Consider the following 20097-nt stretch of genomic DNA (forward strand, 5'->3'; position numbering starts at 1 on the left):
GGATCCAAGCAAGTCTGGGTCCTTAAAATTAACCAATAATGGTCTTTGTGATTGCAGGGCAACAGGAAAAACATTCAAATTCTGGATAGTGGATGTTCAGGACATATGACTGGAAATAAAGCCCTGCTATCAGACTTTGTATAGAAAGCTGGCCCAGGAGTTTCTTATGGAGATGGCAATATGGGAAAAACTCTGGGATATGGCAATATCAATCTTGGGAATGTCATCATTGAAACAGTAGCTCTTGTCTCAGGACTTAAATACAATCTGCTAAGTGTAAGTCAAATCTGTGACAGAGGTTATCATGTGGATTTCTTTGAAGAACACTAAGAAGTTGTAAGTAATTCTACAGGCAAAGTAGTTCTGAAAGGTTACAGATATGGTAACATTTATGAAGCCAGACTTTCAATAAATTCTGATGGTTCTGCAATCTGTATGTTAAGTAGAGCATCAATTGAAGAAAGCTGGAATTGGCATAAGAGACTCTCTCATTTAAATTTCAACAACATAAATGAGCTAGTAAAGAAAGATCTTGTGAGAGGACTGCCAAAATCAGTATTTGCTCCTGATGGCCTTTGTGATTCATGTCAAAAGGCAAAACAAAGAAAATCTTCATTCAAGAGCAAAATTGAATCCTCAATTCTTGAGCCTTATCACCTACTACATGTTGATCTATTTGGTCCATTCAATGTCATGTCTATTGCAAAGAAGAAATATGCTATGCTTATAGTGGATGAGTTCACAAGATACACTTGGGTGTATTTCTTACACAAGAAGAATGAAACTGCATCTACTCTAACTGATCATGTCAGACAGATGGATAAATTGGTCAAAGATTCTGTTAAAACCATAAGAAGTGATAATGACACTGAGTTCAAAAATTCAATCATGGAAGAGTTCTGCAAAGAGTATAAAATTAAGCAGGAATTTTCTACACCTGGAACTCCACAGCAAAATGGAGTTATAAAAAGAAAGAACAGGACTCTCATTGAAGTTGCACGAAATATGCTTGATGAAGCAAAGCTGCCAACCTACTTTTAGGCTCAAGCTGTGCAGACTGCTTGTTTCACACAGAATGCTACACTCATAAACAAGCATGGAAAAACACCATATGAGATGGTGAAGAAAAAGAAGCCAAATCTGAAATACTTTCATGTATTTGGATGCAAGTGTCTTGTTCTTAAGACTCATCCTGAACAGCTGTCAAAATTTGATCTAAAACCTGATGAAGGAATTTTTTGTTGGATATCCACTTTCCACAAAAGCCTTCAGGGTCTACAATTTAAGAACAAGGGTTTTCATGGAAACTATCAATGTATCTTTTGATGATAAAAAGATTACTGGACTTGAATATTTTAATGATCATGATCAGTTGAGATTTGAAAATGAAGATTTAAGTTTTGATTTTGTAAATTCTAATGGCTTAAATCCTGATCCTGTAAGTTCTGACGGGTTAAATTCTGATGTCATTGAAACTGTGGTAACTACTCCAAGGGAAATTGCACATGTTCAGGGGGAGCAAGCTGAAGATCCTACCACAACTCAAGACTCTCAAGAAGCATCAGAACCTGTCACTGGCTCTTAAAGTTCCGATTCATCAAGTTCTGATGAGCCAAATTCTGATAATTCTGGAAACTCTGATTCTTCAAATCCTGAAGGATCCAACTCAAATTCTGAAGTCTCGGAGAGCATATCTACAGGGGGAGTATCAGAAAATGCTGATAGAGACAGCATGGATCATGAGGGAGTGTGGGTAAGGGGTAGCGGAATACGTGATGGCCCAGGTGACCCTAACCTTGCTCCGGTTACATGGAGTCAAATTTTATGAACAGGTGATTCAAATGGTTAATCCGTTCATGTGCCCCCCCTACTATCTGCAAGGAAGTGGACCAAATCACATACACCTGACTTAATAATTGGAGATCCTAAAGCAGGTGTCAGAACTAGAACTGCAACATCAAATGAATGTCTCTATCATTCCTTTCTGTCTCAGACTGAATCAAAGAAAGTGGAAGAAGCTCTTCAAGATGCTGATTGGGTGCAAGCAATGCAGGAAGAGTTAAATGAATTTGAAAGAAATAAAGTCTGGAATCTAGTGCCAAGACCAAAGAACAGATCCATTGGTGGCACAAAATGGGTGTGTTGGATATATTTGAGATGTCATGTCTAATATGTTTCATGTTTAGTTTTCAGATCTTAACAAACAGAAAATATCAGTTCTTACTGGAATCAGTACTTACTGGAAGTCAGGACTTAATGTCATATCAGGACTTAAGGTCATATCAGAACTTAAGTACGAGAGGACTTACAGTTAAGGAAGGAAGCTGATTAACAGTAGAAGATCGAGACTAATACAGATAAGATATGCAAGGAAAGAGTTAGAGGACTAGAAGAATTATATAAGATATCTGATTGATATATTTTAGGAGATAGAATTATATTCCATATCAATTAGAAGTTATCTTGTAACTGTGTACTATATAAACACAGACATAGGTTTACACTATATGTGTTATCATTATCGAGAAGATCATACATTGTAACCTAGCAGCTCTCATGATATTTGTTCATCACTGAGAGAGAACAGTTCCATTGTAACAGAGTTTATTATATCGAATACATCTTTTTTCTGTTACTTGTGTTCTAAATCGATTTGATTGTATTCTACACTGTATTCAACCCCCTTCTACAGTGTTGTGTGACCTAACAAGTGGTATCAGAGCCTATCTGTTAACACACTTGTAAAGATCCAAAACAATCGTCTGAAAAAGCAGAAAATCCAACCAAGCCCGCCAAAACTGAAGAAACTCCAAAGACTCAAACCCACAGTCGATATGAGACTATTAGGGTTCCCATGCTGAGACTTTCTGAGTATCCCATATGGAAAGTAAAGATGGCTATATTTCTGGAAGCCACAGATCCAGAATACCTTGACATAATTAATGAAGGGGACCACGTAAGCCAACCAAGCTCTCTATTGTAGTTGCAAATCAGCCAGCAAAGACCGTACCAAAGGAGAAAAATGAGTATACAGCTGATGATATCTCATCTATTGCCAAGGATGCAAAGGTAAGGCATTTGATGCATAGTGCCATTGATAATGTCATGTCAAACAGGGTAATTCACTGCAAGACTGCAAAGGAGATATGGGATGCCTTGGAGATAAGATGCCAGGGAACTGATGCAATCAAGAAGAACAGGAGGACTATACTCACTCAAGAGTATGAGCACTTTGACTCAAAATATGAATAGTCATTAACTGGTTTATATGACAGATTTGTCAAACTCTTGAATGATCTGTCACTGGTGGATAAGGAATATGATCTTGAAGATTCAAATCTTAAATTCCTTTTAGCTCTTCCTGAAAGTTGGGATTTGAAGTCAACTACTATAAGAGACAACTATGCTCTTGATGAAACTACTCTTGATGAAATTTATGGCATGTTCAAGACTCATGAACTTGAGATGGATCAAAGAAGCAAGAGACATGGGAGAAAGTCAAGGATAATTGCTCTTAAGGCTGAGGAGGAATCCCCCAAAGTGGCTGCCTCAAAGAAAGGCAAAGGAAAGGCTCTCATCATAAAATCTGATTCAGAATCATCAAGTACTGATGATGATGATTCATAAACTGAAAGTCTACCTGAAGTAGATGTTGATGAAGAGAGGATGAAATTGTGTGCTCTTATGGTGAAGGGTATCACAAAGATAGCCTACAGGAAATTTAGAAGGGGAAAGAAGTTTTCCAGGAAAAGTGGAAGTTCTGATAAGAAAGGATTCAGAAAATCTGAAGGCAAAGTAGGAAAGTATGACATAGGAGATTACTCGAATGTCAAATGGTACAACTGTGGTGAGAAAGGCCACATATCTCCTGACTGCAAGAAAGGAAAGAGTGATAAAGGTAAGGCTCTTGTCACAAAGAAGAAAAGCTGGACAGATACTTCAGATTCTGAAGATGAGGAGAATTATGCCTTGATGGCAAATACTGATAGCAGTTCTGATGCTGCTGAATTAAAGGTACCTCAAACAACTTATGCTTTTCATACTGATGATATTACTGAGTTGAGATTATATCTTAAAACCATGTTTATTAGCTATAGAGATCAAACTTTAACATGTGAAAGATTAACTTCTGAAAATCTTGCTTTTAAAAAGAGGAATGATTATTTAAAAAAAGAGTTAGTCATGTTCCTTCAAACTCAGAAAGAAAGAGATGATGCCTTTTATGTTGATGAAGTGCTAAAAATGAATAAATATCTAAAAACTGAGTTAGAAAGAGAGATTATCAGAACTTGGACTAACTCTGGCAGAACAACTCAGAATTTGCTAAGTAGTGAAAACTGGAAAGAGGGCTTAGGCTATGGAAATGACAAAAGAGAAAAAGGAACTGAACAAATTAAACCAATTGTTGTTAAACAAACTGTGAAGCCAAAGGTAAATCCTGTTAAGTTTGTAGCTAAAACTGTAAAGTCTGATTCTGAAAAGATGAAAGATATTGAGACAGAAGTTGAGACAGAGTCATCTTCTGACAAATTAAAACAGGATAAACAAGCTGAAGTTAACATAGGCTTAATGACAAAGAAGCAGCTTAAACATAAGCTGAAAGAGATTAGCAGTGTGAACAACGTAAAAGCAGCTAGGAAAAATAAGAATGGAAAGGAAGATGTGAATAAAAGTAATAATTATATGCCTGTTCCTAATGCTCCTAGAAAGAAATGTTATAACTATGGAAACTGTAACCATCTTGCTTCTTTTTGCAGGAAGAATAAGAATATAAACTCTTTACCTCCTAAGTCAGGAGTTGAGAGTCAGTCTGTTAGGTTTAAGCCACAAAATCCTTATTTTCATTGTGGTAGTATATGGTATTCCATTTATACTTGTAAGGAATATCATAGTTTGAACTATGATTATTATCAAATAAAACCTTCTTTGAAGAAAGTTACTTTAATTCCTTCTAGTGTAAAGCATGATGCAAAGTCTGATACTGTAAAATCTGATAAGAAAAATGTTTGCATAAACTCTGATGTTAAATCCGCTGCAAATGCTAACAAACTTAATAAGGCCAAAGGATCCAAGTAAGTCTGGGTCCTTAAAACTAACCATTAGTGGTCTTTGTGATTGCAGGGCAACAGGAAGAACATCCTAGTTCTGGACAGTGGATGTTCAGGACATATGACTGGAAATAAAGCCCTGCTATCAGAGTTTGTGGAGAAAGCTGGCCCAGGAGTTTCTTATGGAGATGGCAACATGGGAAAAACTCTGGGATATGGCAATATCAATCTTGGGAATGTCATCATTGAAGCAGTAGCTCTTGTCTCAGGACTTAAATATAATATGTTGAGTATAAGTCAAATTTGTGACAGAGCTTATCATGTAGATTTCTTTGAAGAACACTGTGAAGTAATAAGCAATTCTACAGGCAAAGTGGTTCTGAAAGGTTACAGACATGGTAACATTTATGAAGCCAGACTTTCAACAAGTACTGATGGTTCTACAATATGTCTGTTGAGTAGAGCATCAATTGAAGAAAGCTGGAATTGGCACAAGAAACTCTCTCATTTAAATTTCAACAATATAAATGAGCTTGTAAAGAAAGATCTTGTGAGAGGACTACCAAAATAAGTATTTGCTCCTGATGGCCTTTGTGATTCATGTCAAAAGGCAAAACAAAGAAAATCTTCTTTAAAGAGCAAAACTGAGTCATCAATTCTTGAGCCTTATCACCTACTGCATGTTGATCTATTTGGTCCAGTCAATGTCATGTCTATTGTAAAGAAGAAATATGCTATGGTTATATTGGATGAGTTCACAAGGTACATCTGGGTGTACTTCTTGCACAAGAAGAATGAAACTGCATTTACTCTAACTGATCATGTCAGACAGCTGGATAAATTGATCAAAGATTCTGTTAAAATAATAAGGAGTGATAATGGCACTGAGTTCAAGAATTCGATTATGGAAGAGTTCTGTAAAGAGCATGGAATAAAACAAGAATTTTCTGCACCTGGAACTCCATAGCAAAATGGAGTTGTAGAAAGAAAGAATAGGACTCTCATTGAAGCTGCACGAACTATGCTTGATAAAGCAAAGTTGCCAACCTATTTTTGGACTGAAGCTGTGCAGACTGCTTGTTTTACACAGAATGCTACACTCATAAACAAGCATGGAAAAACACCATATGAAATGGTGAAGAAAAAGAAGACAAATCTGAAATAGTTTCATGTATTTGGTTGCAAGTGTTTTGTTCTTAAGACTCATCCTGAGCAGCTGTCAAAATTTGATCTAAAAGCTGATGAAGTAATTTTTGTTGGATATCCACTTTCCACAAAAGCCTTCAGAGTCTACAATTTAAGAACAAGGATTGTCATGGAATCTATCAATATCTCTTTTGATGATAAGAAGATTACTGGACTTGAAGATTTCAATGATCATGATCAGCTGAGATTTGAGAATGAAGATTTAAATTCTGATTCTGTAAATTCTGATGAGTTAAATCCCGATCATGTAAGTTCTGACGGTTTAAGTTCTAATGTCATTGAAACTTGTGTAACAACTCCAAAGGAAGATGCACCTGTCCAGGGGGAGCAAGCTGAAGATCCTACCACATCTCAAGACTCTCGAGAAGTATCAGAACCGGTCACTGGCTCTTCAAGTTCTGATTCATCTAGTTCTGATGAGCCAAGTTCTGATAATTTTGGAAGCTCTAATTCTTCAACTCCTAAAAAATAGCTGTGAAAAGAATTTTCAAGTACCTCAAGGGTATAGCTGATTTAGGATTGTGGTATCCTAGGGAATCATATTTTAAGCTAATTGGTTACTCAGATTCAGATTTTGCAGGATGCAAAATAGACAGGAAAAGCACTAGTGGAAGCTGCCAATTTCTTGGAGGCAAATTGGTTTCTTGGTTTAGCAAGAAACAAACGTCAATTTCCACATCAACTGCAGAAGCAGAATATATTGATGCAGGAAGCTGTTGTGCACAGATTCTTTGGATGAAGAATCAGTTACTGGATTATGGGTTAGAATTTTCTAAAATCCCTATTTACTGTGATAATCAAAGTGCTATTGCAATGACATGTAATCCAGTTCAACACTCAATGACAAAGCACATCAGCATTAGGTACCATTTCGTAAGGGAACATGTGGATGAAGGTACAATGGAATTGAATTTTGTTCCAACAGATCAACAGCTAGCATATATCTTCACAAAACCACTATGTGAAGCTACTTTTGTAAGATTGGTAAATGAACTTGGAATGGTTTCAGGTTCTTTCTCTAAATCTACTTAGTTTTGTTCTCATGCATCAGACATTATGATCAGTATTTACAAATTGTATTATCTCTATGTAATCTGTGCTTAATTTGAAAATTCATTAAATGCTGATTGTTATCTGATGTGGATCTATATACTCTGATAAGTGTTTTAAATGTTCTGTGACTATTCAATCCAATGAGGATAACTGTGCTAGATGATGACCTAGTAGTCTTTAACATACTAGAAATCCCATGTTTGAATTAGTTGTTTATGTGGAAACTCATTAACACAAGCGCATTATGATTTTGAGCTTAGTCAAGTTTACATTGTGTATCTTATTACTAAGTCACAAACTGGATTATTGCTTCTTATCTGTTAGATTCTGATGTCAGTAAATCTTAGGGATGGACTAAATGCTGATAAGCCTCACTTATCAAAAGAAAAGAAAAGAAAAGAAAATAAAAGTCAGGTACTCCTTTGAGATCTAGAGTAAATATGTGGAATGGAAGACCCAAGTGCATTGCTGGTATTAAGTAATATGCATTAGAAAAGCAAATAAATTTTCTTGGTGACTTTTCACATTCTCTGATTACTGGAGAAATACTTTGACAATAGCATAAATTCTGATAAGCAGTCGTGACTCACTTACACTGAGAAGCCACTGTAAAAAGGAATTTCAAAAGATGCATAATATGAGCACAAACAGTTGAGGTGGACTCATGCATAAATTTGTTCTATAGTAGACTTCATGATTGATGACATATTTTAAGCACTTTTCTGAGTTATGCCTTATTTCTAAGATGTACTGAAGTTTATCAGAATTTAATCTTTATCTGATATTTTGTTGAATGCACACACTTTCACTCCATATGAATGATGAAAAATACTGTGGTGATTCAGTTGTTTTTGACAAACAGTTGAGTGTCATTTACATAAATTCCGAGGACAAATTCTGATGGAAGTTCTGATGATTAAACTCTGAAGAAAACAAGTCAGTCTTTGTACGGAGAATTACATAAACAAACATTCACTTATTGAGTACAGAAGCCACATTCTGATGACTGGTAAAATCTGATATAAGTTAAGTTCTGATATTAAATCCTGATGAAATCCTTGATGCTTACGTGACATTATTCTTTACTTGACTTATTTGCGGTAAAATCTGAAACAGTCATTGTTATGGATAAAAAACTAGTGTATATTAATTGTTGTGTTTATTGTTGTGTTCATTGCTAAGGTTCAGGAGCTCAAGGCCTTTAATGGCTGCTCTCGTGTTTCGTAGCTTAAATCTACCTTTACGAGATGCCTACGTATATCTGTGAATTAGAGAATCAAGCCAAAAAATATAGTTCTGATTGGTGGGGGAGAGATCCCTTATATAGATGTTGGGAGTCCTTGAATTGGACTTGGGTTAGGAAACTTGGTGGACAAGTCTTGGAATTAGAATGGACTTTGGAGTCCTAGGAAGTAGGAAGCTGATTCCTTATCCCATGAGGTTCCTTGGAGACCAATCTACAAGGATTTATGTCCCCACTAGGACTCATCTTAATAGTTGTTTTGTCTCCCTTATTAATTAATTATGAAATTAATTAATATTCAGGGTTTTGAGCCTTCTTTGTTCCATCAGGCCTGATCTGGTCCATCAGGCCTGATCAATGTGTTAACCTTTTTGGTCTGAATGTCATACATCTTCTTATTGGGCCTTGTAGCCCCAATCATGTGTAATTAATGCAATATTAATTACGTAATCGAGATTTATTTATTCCCTATCATTTGCCCCCCCAACTTTTGGGAAACAGTAACTAGGTTTCGCAGAAGTTAAGTTCCTTCGTTCCCTTACAGGGTATCGTTTTTACGTAAAGTGTGGAGCGACCTACACATTTACAATGATTTACTTTTATCCCTATTATTTAGGAACTATCTTAATTTCCAGGAATTTCTTTTTAACTTCTAGGATTTACAGGAAATTTTCCTTAATTTTCTGGAATTTTCCCTTAATTTCTGGGATTTTTCCCTTAATTCTGGGATTTATCCTTAATTTTCTGGAATTTTCCCTTTATTTATGGGATTTTCCCTTAATTCTCTGGATTTTCCCCTTAATTCTGGGATTTTCCTCATTTTATGGCTTATAATCGATTAGGGGACATACCAAATCAATCAGGAATCTTGGTCAAAATTGATCAGGATCCTGATCGAACTTACTGTCATATTGTCACTCTGGTCGATGGAATCTTCGATCAGGATTTGTGCAAAATCGATCAGGATTCCTGATCGAAATCGATCAGGATCCTGATCGAACTAGCTTACAATACACCACTCTAATCGATGGAATCTTCGATCAGGATTTATGCAAAATCGGTCAGGATTCCTGATCAAAATCGATCAGGATCCTGATCGAACTAGCTTACAGTACACCACTCTAATCGATGGAATCTTCGATCAGGATTTATGTAAAATCGATCAGGATTCCTGATCGAAATCGATCAGGATTCTGATCGATTAATGCATACTTCTACCTTTTTGTTCGCATGAAAATTCGATCAGGATTTTATCCTTTTTCAATTAGGACTCTGATCAAACTAAGTGTATTTTTACCCTTTTAATCGAATGAAATATTGATCAGGATTCTTCTCTTTGTCGATCAGGACTCTGATCGAACTAAGTGGATTTTTACCCTTTTAATCGAATGAAATATCGATCAGGGTTCTTCACTTTGTCGATCAGGATTCTGATCGAACTAAGTGGATTTTTACCCTTTTAATTAAATGAAATATCGATCAGGGTTCTTCCCTTTGTCGATCAAGACTCTGATCGAACTAAGTGGATTTTTACCATTTTAGTCGAATGAAATATCGATCAGGGTTCTTTTCTTTGTTGATCAGGACTCTGATCGAACTAAATGGATTTTTACCCTTTTAATCGAATAAAATATCGATCAGGGTTCTTCCCTTTGTCGATCAGGACTCTGATCGAACTAAGTGGATTTTTACCCTTTTAATCGAATGAAATATCGATCAGGGTTCTTCCCTTTGTCGATCAGGACTCTGGTCGAACCTATTTTCCATTTTGGTCGATTTTTTACCCTTCAGTTTTCATTTCTGCTTCTAGAATATCCCTAAAACTTCCCTATGGTGGGCTTTCCTTAAGTTGTGCCTTGCTTTATGGGCCTCAAACGCCTCGTATTCCGAGCTTTTCGCCTATAAAGGAGAAGTGAGAAGTGAGAATCCTCACTTCTCATTTCTCCAATTTCCTCTCAGAAACTCTCTCAAATTTCTCTCAAGCTTCCTCTCTTAGAAAGGCGATTTTGGGCGACCTCAGCCATCGTAGCTCCACTACCTTCAAGTTTTTCTGAGTTTCAAGCCTTCATCCGAAGAATATCAATGGTGGATCGTGATCTAGCTCGTTTGGGGAAGATAAACACTTCCAAGAGAGATACTGCCATTCAAATCCAATCTTCGTACACTTCTTTAATTGATATGATAAACTCTAGAGGCGATGAATATCCCTCTTTATCTGAATAAGATTCATATAACCATGGTAACACTTTTCACGAGTTGGATGGTAGAATTGAGTCCATGAACACCATGTATAAACTTCCACCCTATCTTAGGATTACTGTTAGGGCGAAAACACGCGCTAATATTCACGCAAGTATACGCGTTCGCAAGTAATATAGAATACTTTCTAGTTCATTCCCACAGAGACTCAGACTAATTATGTTCACTTCAACTCACTCACCAATGTATGTTTACTTCTCAATGTTAAGACAATAACACTTAGAATAATATTAATTAATTATGAACTACAATTAACTACTAAATTTAACCACTTAATTAACACTTCGAATTAACAATATTAAAACACTCATGAGATCACAACTTCATTACTACTTCCTTCAATAGTTATTGTTATTACCCTTAGCATGCAATAGTGATGATATTAATCGAATAATACGAAACTGATAAAAGCCAACTTTCATTGTACTAATACCATTCTACCAAACATCCACAATTAAGATAGAAGTTGAATAGGCATCAATTATGTTGAGTCCCTATATGCCTACAGAAATTGACAACATAATGATTTAAGCACAAGTTATTCCTTTTGATTACACAGGGCGAATAAAAAGGTTAGAGTTACCCACTAATCATGCAACATCATACATGAACCTATGCTAGCATGGCAAGTTCTAAATCTCGAGATCCACCGTCGCTTCACAAGAGATTAACACCCTATCTTATATGTTCGCGACGCACATAAGACGAATACACACAACCAATACTAGATATAATGCAATCATCACACACTAAGGTATTAAACAACTAACTAAAGAATTTCATAGTAAATCCGTTACGACCCCATGATCACGATTAGCGCATGATAGCACTTATCGTCATCATGGGTTCATATAAAAACATGATAAATAAACACAAGAGAATAATAACTAAACTAATTATATTAAACCAGAGTACGTCACAAGAGTAAATAGGTTCAAAGCAAAGAAAACTAGCATCCAACATTACAACGAAATAAAGAATCACAAGAAAATATGTTTCCTCTTTGTTACGGTGTGCTAAAACGGTCTTCTTCCTTATCTCCTTCGCTCCTCGATTAATAAAACGATTCAACACACGTGAAACGTCTCTGAATCTACTTATATAGAAGTCCCATAAAACTCAGATTACACAGAAGTTGAAAGCCAAACAGAAGTAGAAGTCTAAAATAAATATTTTAATTTCCCGTCCCTGCGCGGCCGCTCAGCATAGCTGAGCGGGCGCTCAGCTTCCTGCACGGCCGCTCAGCATAGCTGAGCGGGCGCTCAGACCCCTACTGGAAAATGTCTGATTTTTGCTCCGTTTCTCCGCTGTAATCTACTCCTTTCTTCCCTCTCGCGATGCTAGACACATGCCAAGGCTTATTATTGATGATTACTCCCCCAAAATGCAACTATTACCCTGAAACGCACAAACACTAGAAAAACGCATCAAATACACAAAATACTTGATTTCAAGACACCAATTTAAGCTATTTTAAGACATTCTAAGTGGTATAAAATGCCACTTATCACACCCCCAAACTTAAATCGATGCTTGTCCTCAAGCGTCACAGACTCAAAAATAAATAAAAACATGCATGAATGCAATCTATATAAAATGCAGCGATCCCCCTTACTACGAACAAATCAACCAACTTACAACATCTCAACAAATGCAATTAGGCGACTAAAGATCAATCAAACCATGCCAACTAACATACAGCCAGAAACGTGGTGTGTGCAGATGCTTGACAGATAAGCTCCGGAACTAAATCCATTATTATGACTCAACTATCGTCAAGGCAATCACAAGATTATACAAAGAATAAAAATGCTAGGCACAAAGTGACTTATAACACTACAAGAATTCTGGAGCTTATCATGGAATCATGCTTTTTATTCCTAACAGTAATGCTTATTTGACCGTGCAATGAGTGAGGTCCACAAAAGACTTATACAATGGTATCCATGTAGCGAGCGTTAGGTTAGTGAATCCCAGACTCTAAAAGCCTTAGGTCACTAGGCACAAAGTCCCCTAAGAACTTAATAACTCGAATACCAAAGAGCCCACTCGTGATCAATTATGCATACTTTTTTTTTCTCTTTTTTTTCTTTTTTTTTTCATTTTCCTTTTTTATTCTTTTTTTTTTTCAAAATTTCTGAGCAATTGCGTTTCGCTCCATCTTGCTCAACCCTAGACTACTCACATAAATATACGAGCCGGCTACTAGCCAATTGACGCCTAGCCACAATTAGCAACAAATTCCATTTTTTTTACTCCATTTTTTTCTTTTTCATGCCTTTATCACTAAGAACCTATTATAAAATTCTAAGCATAATAAATAGATTAACCTCGAAAACAATCAGATCATAACAACAATCTAGTCCTTAAGCATTCTCTAAGACTTAGTGAAAATACAAGTGTTTCTAGCATGCATATCAACCTACATGACTCAACATCACTATAATGTTATCACTACACTCACATCAACATCACAAATCAGTTGGTAAATCATCGCAAAAGGGATTATGGTATATGCATGAGCTACATGATATGATACACAAATAAAACTATATATAAAAAAAACTATATGGCAAAAATTATGCAACTATATGAACTAACTATCATGAATATGCAGCTATATGACACACACACAAAATATTCCTTAATTACCACCCCCAAACTTAAAATCTTCACTGTCCCCAGTGAAGGTAGTAGAAAGGAACACAGGGTATACCTACTCGGAGTCATCATCATCATCACCCTCAGGAGACGGATATGCAGAGTCCTCACCAAAAACTGGCCATTGGATGTCAGCTCAAAGGTCTCGAAAAGCAGTCCCTAGCGCAAGGGTGAGCTCCTGAGCAAACCTACTCTGCGTCTCATACATAGCATCTATCTTCCGTGCCAGCCTCCTATATTGGGCATCAGCCATCCCAGCACCCTCCTAAGCTCTCGAAGAACCAGCTTCATCACGCCTAGGCCTCGCCATAGTAGCACCTCGTGCTGGACGCCCTCCTGGAAGATGATAACCCAGCCCATGCTCCTCGGGCTCACCACCGGTCCACTCCTGCATCGCATTCAGAGTCCCGGAATCAATAGGAGCGGCCGGCAACTACAACTGCTCATGAGACGGCCAGTTCACTCCCATCGCTCGGCAAAGCTTAGTAACAGTGGATGCATACGGGATGTTCATGTGCTTAGCTCCCCTCAGAAACTTCAGAATTCCTTGGTAGATGAACTCACCAAGGTCCACATAGTATTCCTCATTCAAAATTCCCCACAACAACTGTGCTCTCTCAACTGTGACCTCATGTGCAAGTGAAGAAGGTAGAATATTAGCACAAATAAACGCATTCCATGCACGGGCATACCTGTTCATCGCGATCGCCAGAAAGTGACGATACTCATTAGTTCCTGTCTTGAAGGTCCAAACTGTGCCCGACCTACAGAGAGTAGCACAAATCAAATCCAAGTCAAAATCCTTAGCAGTTTTCTCATTCCAGTTCTCCTCCGTGGGCTTCCTCTCTCGCTGCCCAATCAAACGGTGAATCGCCGCTGGGTGATAATCAACCGTCATCCCCCGGACCACAGAAAACCCATTCTTCTCGGCCTTCGCGTTCGCATAGAACTCGCGAACCACGCTCATCGACACTGCTTCAGGTGACTCACAAAAAGCTATCCACCCCTTCTCAGCAATCATAGGTAACAACTCACCATCCCTCCCCGATGTTAAAAATCCCCTCTCCTTCAGAATCAGCTTCCCCAAAAGCCTAGTGTACTCCTCCTCCGCAGCCCTGTCATTCAACCGAGGCCTCGCAGCAGTACCCCTCGAAGAATCAGCCGTAGGCACAGTGCTGCTGCTATCAATAGTCCTTGCTCTCTTGGGTGCCATTGAATCTGAATAAAAGTGCCTGATAATTATGTTTTTGTGTTTGGGAGAGAGTTTGAGTGTAAAAGTTGTGTGGGAGATATGTGGGATAGGTGTATGGATATATAGGGAATGGATTAGGGTAGAATTTGATTAGGAGTGGGTTTATGGGTAAAAATTATGGGAAAATGGGGAATAGGTCGTGGATTTTATGGGTTGAAATTTATGTTTTATTTTTCTGATTTTTTGTATTTTTATTGACTAAAAAAATTTCATTCAGCCGACCCCTGAGCGGGCGCTCAGGGGGTCACTGGAATTTTTTTTTCAGCCAGGTTTTTCTGATTTTTTTTATGGTTTTGGATAGGTTATTAACTTCTAAGGGTTCCTGTAACAACAAATCATGGGTTGCCTCCCACGCAGCACTTCTTTTTCGTCATTAGCTTGACGTTACGTACCTTCCTTAAATTGACAATAAAACGGCACTTACCACTTCTCGGTTTGCCGTGTCCCCATAGTAGAGCTTCAAACGCTAACCATTAACCTTGAATACTTGGTCCGAATCATTCTCAAAAATCTCCACCGCTCCGTGTGGAAACACAGTTTTGACAATAAAAGGTCCAGACCACCTTGATTTCAACTTCCCAGGAAAAAGTCGGAGACGAGAGTTGAATAAAAGAACTTGTTGCCCCGGAACGAATAACTTAGGATGTAGCTTCCTATCGTGCCACCTCTTCACCTTTTCCTTGCACATTTTGTTGTTCTCGTATGCTTGGAGTCGAAATTCATCAAGTTCATTAAGCTGAAGCATTCGCTTCTTTTCAGCTGCATCTAGATCCAGGTTCAACTTTTTCAACGCCCAATAGGCCTTATGCTCAAGCTCCGCAGGTAAATGACATCCCTTACCATACACCAGTTAAAACGGGGACATACCAAGTGGAGTTTTGTATGCTGTTCTGTAAGCCCAAACAGCTTCATCGAGCTTTAAAGACCAATCCTTCCTTGACGGACAAACAACCTTCTCTAGAATACGCTTGATCTCTCTGTTAGACACTTTCGCTTGACCATTTGTTTGCGGATGATAGGCAGTTGCAACTCGATGATTCACATTGTAATGCTGCATCATAAAAGTGAACTTACGGTTGCAGAAATGCGACCCTTCATCACTTATGATTACCCGAGGCGTTCCAAACCTTGTGAAAATCTGCTTATGAAGAAAATTCATCTCCTGATGATCTGGTCAGCTCCCTGTCTAAACAAATATGGTTCATCCCACATATACCACTTCACCTCATGCATAAACTTCTTCTTTTGAGCTGAGGTCAAATTAGGAGGCATTATATTGCTGACAAGATAGTTTATAATATCTGCAAACTATGGCTCTTCCTCCTGAACTGCGAACAACTGCTCATCCGAAAAAGACTCGTTGATCAATGTCTTATCCTGTGAAGTAGACTCGGGATTCTCCAATCTAGAGAGGTGGTCAGCTACTTGATTCTCAGTATCTTTCCGATCCTTGATCTCTAACTCAAATTCCTGTAGTAAGAGCACCAACGAATGAGTCTCGGCTTCGAATCCTTCTTGGAAACCAAATAGCGAATGGCCGCATGATCAGTGAATACTGTCACTTTTGTCCCAAGCAGATAAGATCGAAATTTCTCAAAACCAAAGACTATAGCTAAGAGCTCCTTCTCAGTAGTGGTGTAGTTCATTTGGGCCCCATTTAAGGTCTTGCTAGCATAGTAGACCACATGAAAGAGATTATTCTTGCGCTGCCCAAGAACTACACCTACCGCATAATCACTCACATCACACATCATCTCAAAAGGCTCTGTCCAATCTGGTGCTGTAATAACTGGCGCAGTGATTAAACTCTTCTTAAGAGTCTCGAATGCCGTCAAACATTCATCATCAAATTTTAAAGGCACATCTTTCTCAAGCAAGGTGCATAACGGCTTAGATATCTTCGAAAAGTCCTTGATGAACCGCCGATAAAAACCCGCATGACCAAGAAAACTACGGATTCCTTTCACAGAAATAGGTGGTGGAAGATTTTCAATGACACCCACCTTGGCTTTATCCACCTCAAGACCCTTGCTAGAGACCTTATGCCCAAGAATTATGCCTTCACGCACCATAAAATGACATTTTTCCCAATTGAGCACCAAATTAGTTTCCACACACCTTTTGAGCACGGCACGAAGATTATTCAAACATTCATCATACGAATGTCCAAAGACGGAGAAGTCGTCCATGAACACCTCAACATTATTTCCAATCATGTCAGAGAATATAACCATCATACATCTCTGAAAAGTGGCCGGTACGCCACATAACCCAAATGAAATTCTGCAAAAAGTAAACGTGCCAAATGGACAAGTGAAGGTAGTCTTTTCTTGATCCTCTGGTGCAATACAAATCTGATTATACCCGGAGTAACCATCCAGAAGACAATAATACTCATGACCAGCCAACCTGTCAAGCATCTGATCAATAAATGGAAGAGGGAAGTGATCCTTCCTCGTGGCCTTGTTCAACTTTCGATAGTCCATGCATACTCTCCATCCTGTAACTGTTCGAGTGGGAATGAGCTCATTCTTCTCATTTGCTACCACAGTGATACCTCCTTTCTTAGGCACACATTGCACGTGGTTCACCTAAGAACTGTCAGAAATAGGATAAATGATGCCTGCATCCAGCCATTTCAGAATTTCTTTCTTCACCACCTCCTTCATGATAGGATTAAGTCTGCGCTGTTGCTCAACAGTTGGCTTACTACCCTCCTCTAGCAGAATCTTATGCATGCAATATGAAGGGCTGATCCCTTTGATATCTGCTATGGTCCATCCAATAGCTGATTTGAATTCTCTCAAAATCCTTAAGAGCTTGTCCTCTTCACTACCTGAAAGGTCATATGCAATAATAACAGGTAAAGTAGATGCATCACCTAAAAAAGCATACCTCAAATGTTCAGGTAATGGCTTAAGCTCCAAGGTAGGTGCTTCCTCAATTGATGGTTTGAGCTTTCCTTCAGCATTCTTGAGGTCAGAAGTACCAACAGATTCAAACGGCATGTCCAGCTTTCGCCTCCAGGGAGAGGCATTAAGATATTGTAATTGCTCGTTGCCATCTTCATCATCACTGTCGAAATCCCCCACTAAGGCCTTTTCTAATGTATCAGACATTAGCATATGATCGAGTTCTGAAGTAACCGCAGAATCAATCACATCCACTTTTAAGCACTCCTCATCTTCTGTAGGAAATTTCATTGCTTTGAATACATTGAAGGTCACATCCTGATCCTGCACCAGCATAGTAAGTTCACCTTTCTGCACATCTATCAAGGTATGGCCAGTAGCCAAGAAAGGTCTTCCCAAGATTATGGGAATCTTCTTATCTTTCTCGAAATCCATAATAACAAAGTCTACAGGAAAGAAGAGCTTATCCACCTTGACTAGCACATCCTCCACTATGCCCCTTGGGTAAGTAATAGAACGATCGGCCAATTGTAGAGACATGTAGGTGGGTTTTGGATCAGGCAAATCCAATTTTTTAAAGATCGACAATGGCATCAGATTGATGCTTGCTCCCAAATCACAAAGGCACTTGTCAAACGACAACTTGCCAATGGTGCAAGGAATGGTGAAGCTACCTGGATCTTTAAGCTTTGGAGGTAACTTTTGCTGCAGCACAGCGCTGCATTCTTCCGTTAGAGCAACGGTCTCAAGATCATCCAGTTTCACCTTCCTTGAAAGAATACTCTTCATAAACTTCGCATAACTAGGCATTTGCTCCAGAGCCTCAGCCAAAGGTATATTGATGTGAAGTTTCTTGAACACCTTCAGAAACTTACCGAACTGCTTATCCAGCTTTTGTTGTTACAATCTCTTAGGGAAAGGTGGTGGAGGATAGAGCTGTTTCTCCCCTGTATTACCCTCAGGCAGAGTGTGTTTAACAGTAGTCTTCCTTGGTTCCGCCGCTTTCTCCTTTTGCTTAGCTTCTTTATCTCCAACTTCAGCTTCTCCTTCTTTTGCCTTTTCAGCATCAGCAACTTTCCCAGACCTTAAGGTAATAGCCTTGACTTGCTCTTTAGCTTCCTTCCTGCCTGGTACTTCTGTGTCACTGGGAAGTGTTCCAGGTTGACGATTGAGCACTGCATTAGCTATTTGACCAATTTGATTTTCCAAGGTCTTGATAGAAATCGCCTGACTCTTGCACAACAGCTTAAGTTCCTCAAAATCAGCACTAGTGGGTGCAGCTGCACTTCCTTGTTGAGGATATGATTGCCTTTGAGCAATCTGCTGTGGTTGTTGGAATCCAGGTGGATTGAACTGTTTACTCACACCTTGCTAATATGGTGGCTGAAAAACATTCTGATTATTACCCCAGCTGAAATTTGGATGATTTCTGTTGTTAGGATGATAAGTAGCTGGCACAGGCTGCTGTCGTCGCTGATAATTGTTCACATACTGAACAGATTCATTGACAAGAGAACACTGATCCGTAGCATGAGAACCTGCACAAAGCTCACATACCATAGCTATTTGATTGACTCCGTAGGTAGCTAGAGAATCGACCTTCATAGACAGCGCTTGGAGCTGCGCTGCAATAGCGGTGGCTGCCTCGACTTCCAGAATATCTGCTACCTTCCCAGGAATCATCCTCTGAGTTGGGTTTTGATGCTCATTTGTAGCCATAGTCTCGATAAGATTATAAGCCTCAGTATAGCTTTTGGCCCACAAGGCGCCTCCAGCTGCTGCATCGAGCATGGGCCGAGATTGAGCCCCCAAACCATTATAGAAACCAGTGATCACCATCTAATCGGGCATTCCATGATGTGGACACTTTCTCAACATTTCCTTGTAGCGTTCCAAAGCTTCGCACATAGATTCTGTAGGTTGCTGCGTGAACTGAGTAAAAGCACTCCTCATAGCAGCAGTCTTTGTCATTGGATAAAACTTCACCAGAAACTTTTACGCAAGATCTTGCCAAGTAGTGATGGACCCAGCTGGTTCAGAATATAACCAGTCCTTAGCTGTATCCCTCAGTGAGAATGGGAAAAGCCTCAACTTGATAGCTTCATCAGTCACGCCATTATATTTGAAAGTACTGCAGATCTCGACAAAATTCCTTATGTGCATGTTGGGGTCTTCAGTCGCAGCTCCTCCAAAAGAAACAAAATTCTGCACCATCTGAATAGTGCCCGGCTTGATTTCAAAGGTGTTAGCTTGAATAGCCGGATGAAGAATGCTTGACTGAATGTCATCAATTTTAGGCCGAGAAAAGTCCATAAGAGCTGGATCGGCCGGAATAATACGATCACCCATGATTACTGGTTCTTTCGGCTCACTTCCTGAATCCGAATCTTCAAAATCTATCTTCTTCGGAATATCAAGAACTTCGTCTGTCTCCTCAGCTGTATCTAAAGTCCTCTTGCGAGT

At 38.8% G+C, this 20097-nt stretch overlaps 1 non-coding gene across 1 annotated transcript; it reads left to right on the forward strand.

Moving 5' to 3' along the window:
* Nucleotides 1-19483: 19483 nt before the first annotated feature.
* Nucleotides 19484-19590, forward strand: LOC141675806 (small nucleolar RNA R71). The gene has a single exon (XR_012556438.1). It is a non-coding gene; the product is annotated as a small nucleolar RNA R71 (small nucleolar RNA).
* Nucleotides 19591-20097: the final 507 nt, after the last annotated feature.

This window comes from Apium graveolens, chromosome 7, assembly GCF_009905375.1.
Source record: "Apium graveolens cultivar Ventura chromosome 7, ASM990537v1, whole genome shotgun sequence".
NCBI classification, from domain to species: domain Eukaryota; kingdom Viridiplantae; phylum Streptophyta; class Magnoliopsida; order Apiales; family Apiaceae; genus Apium; species Apium graveolens.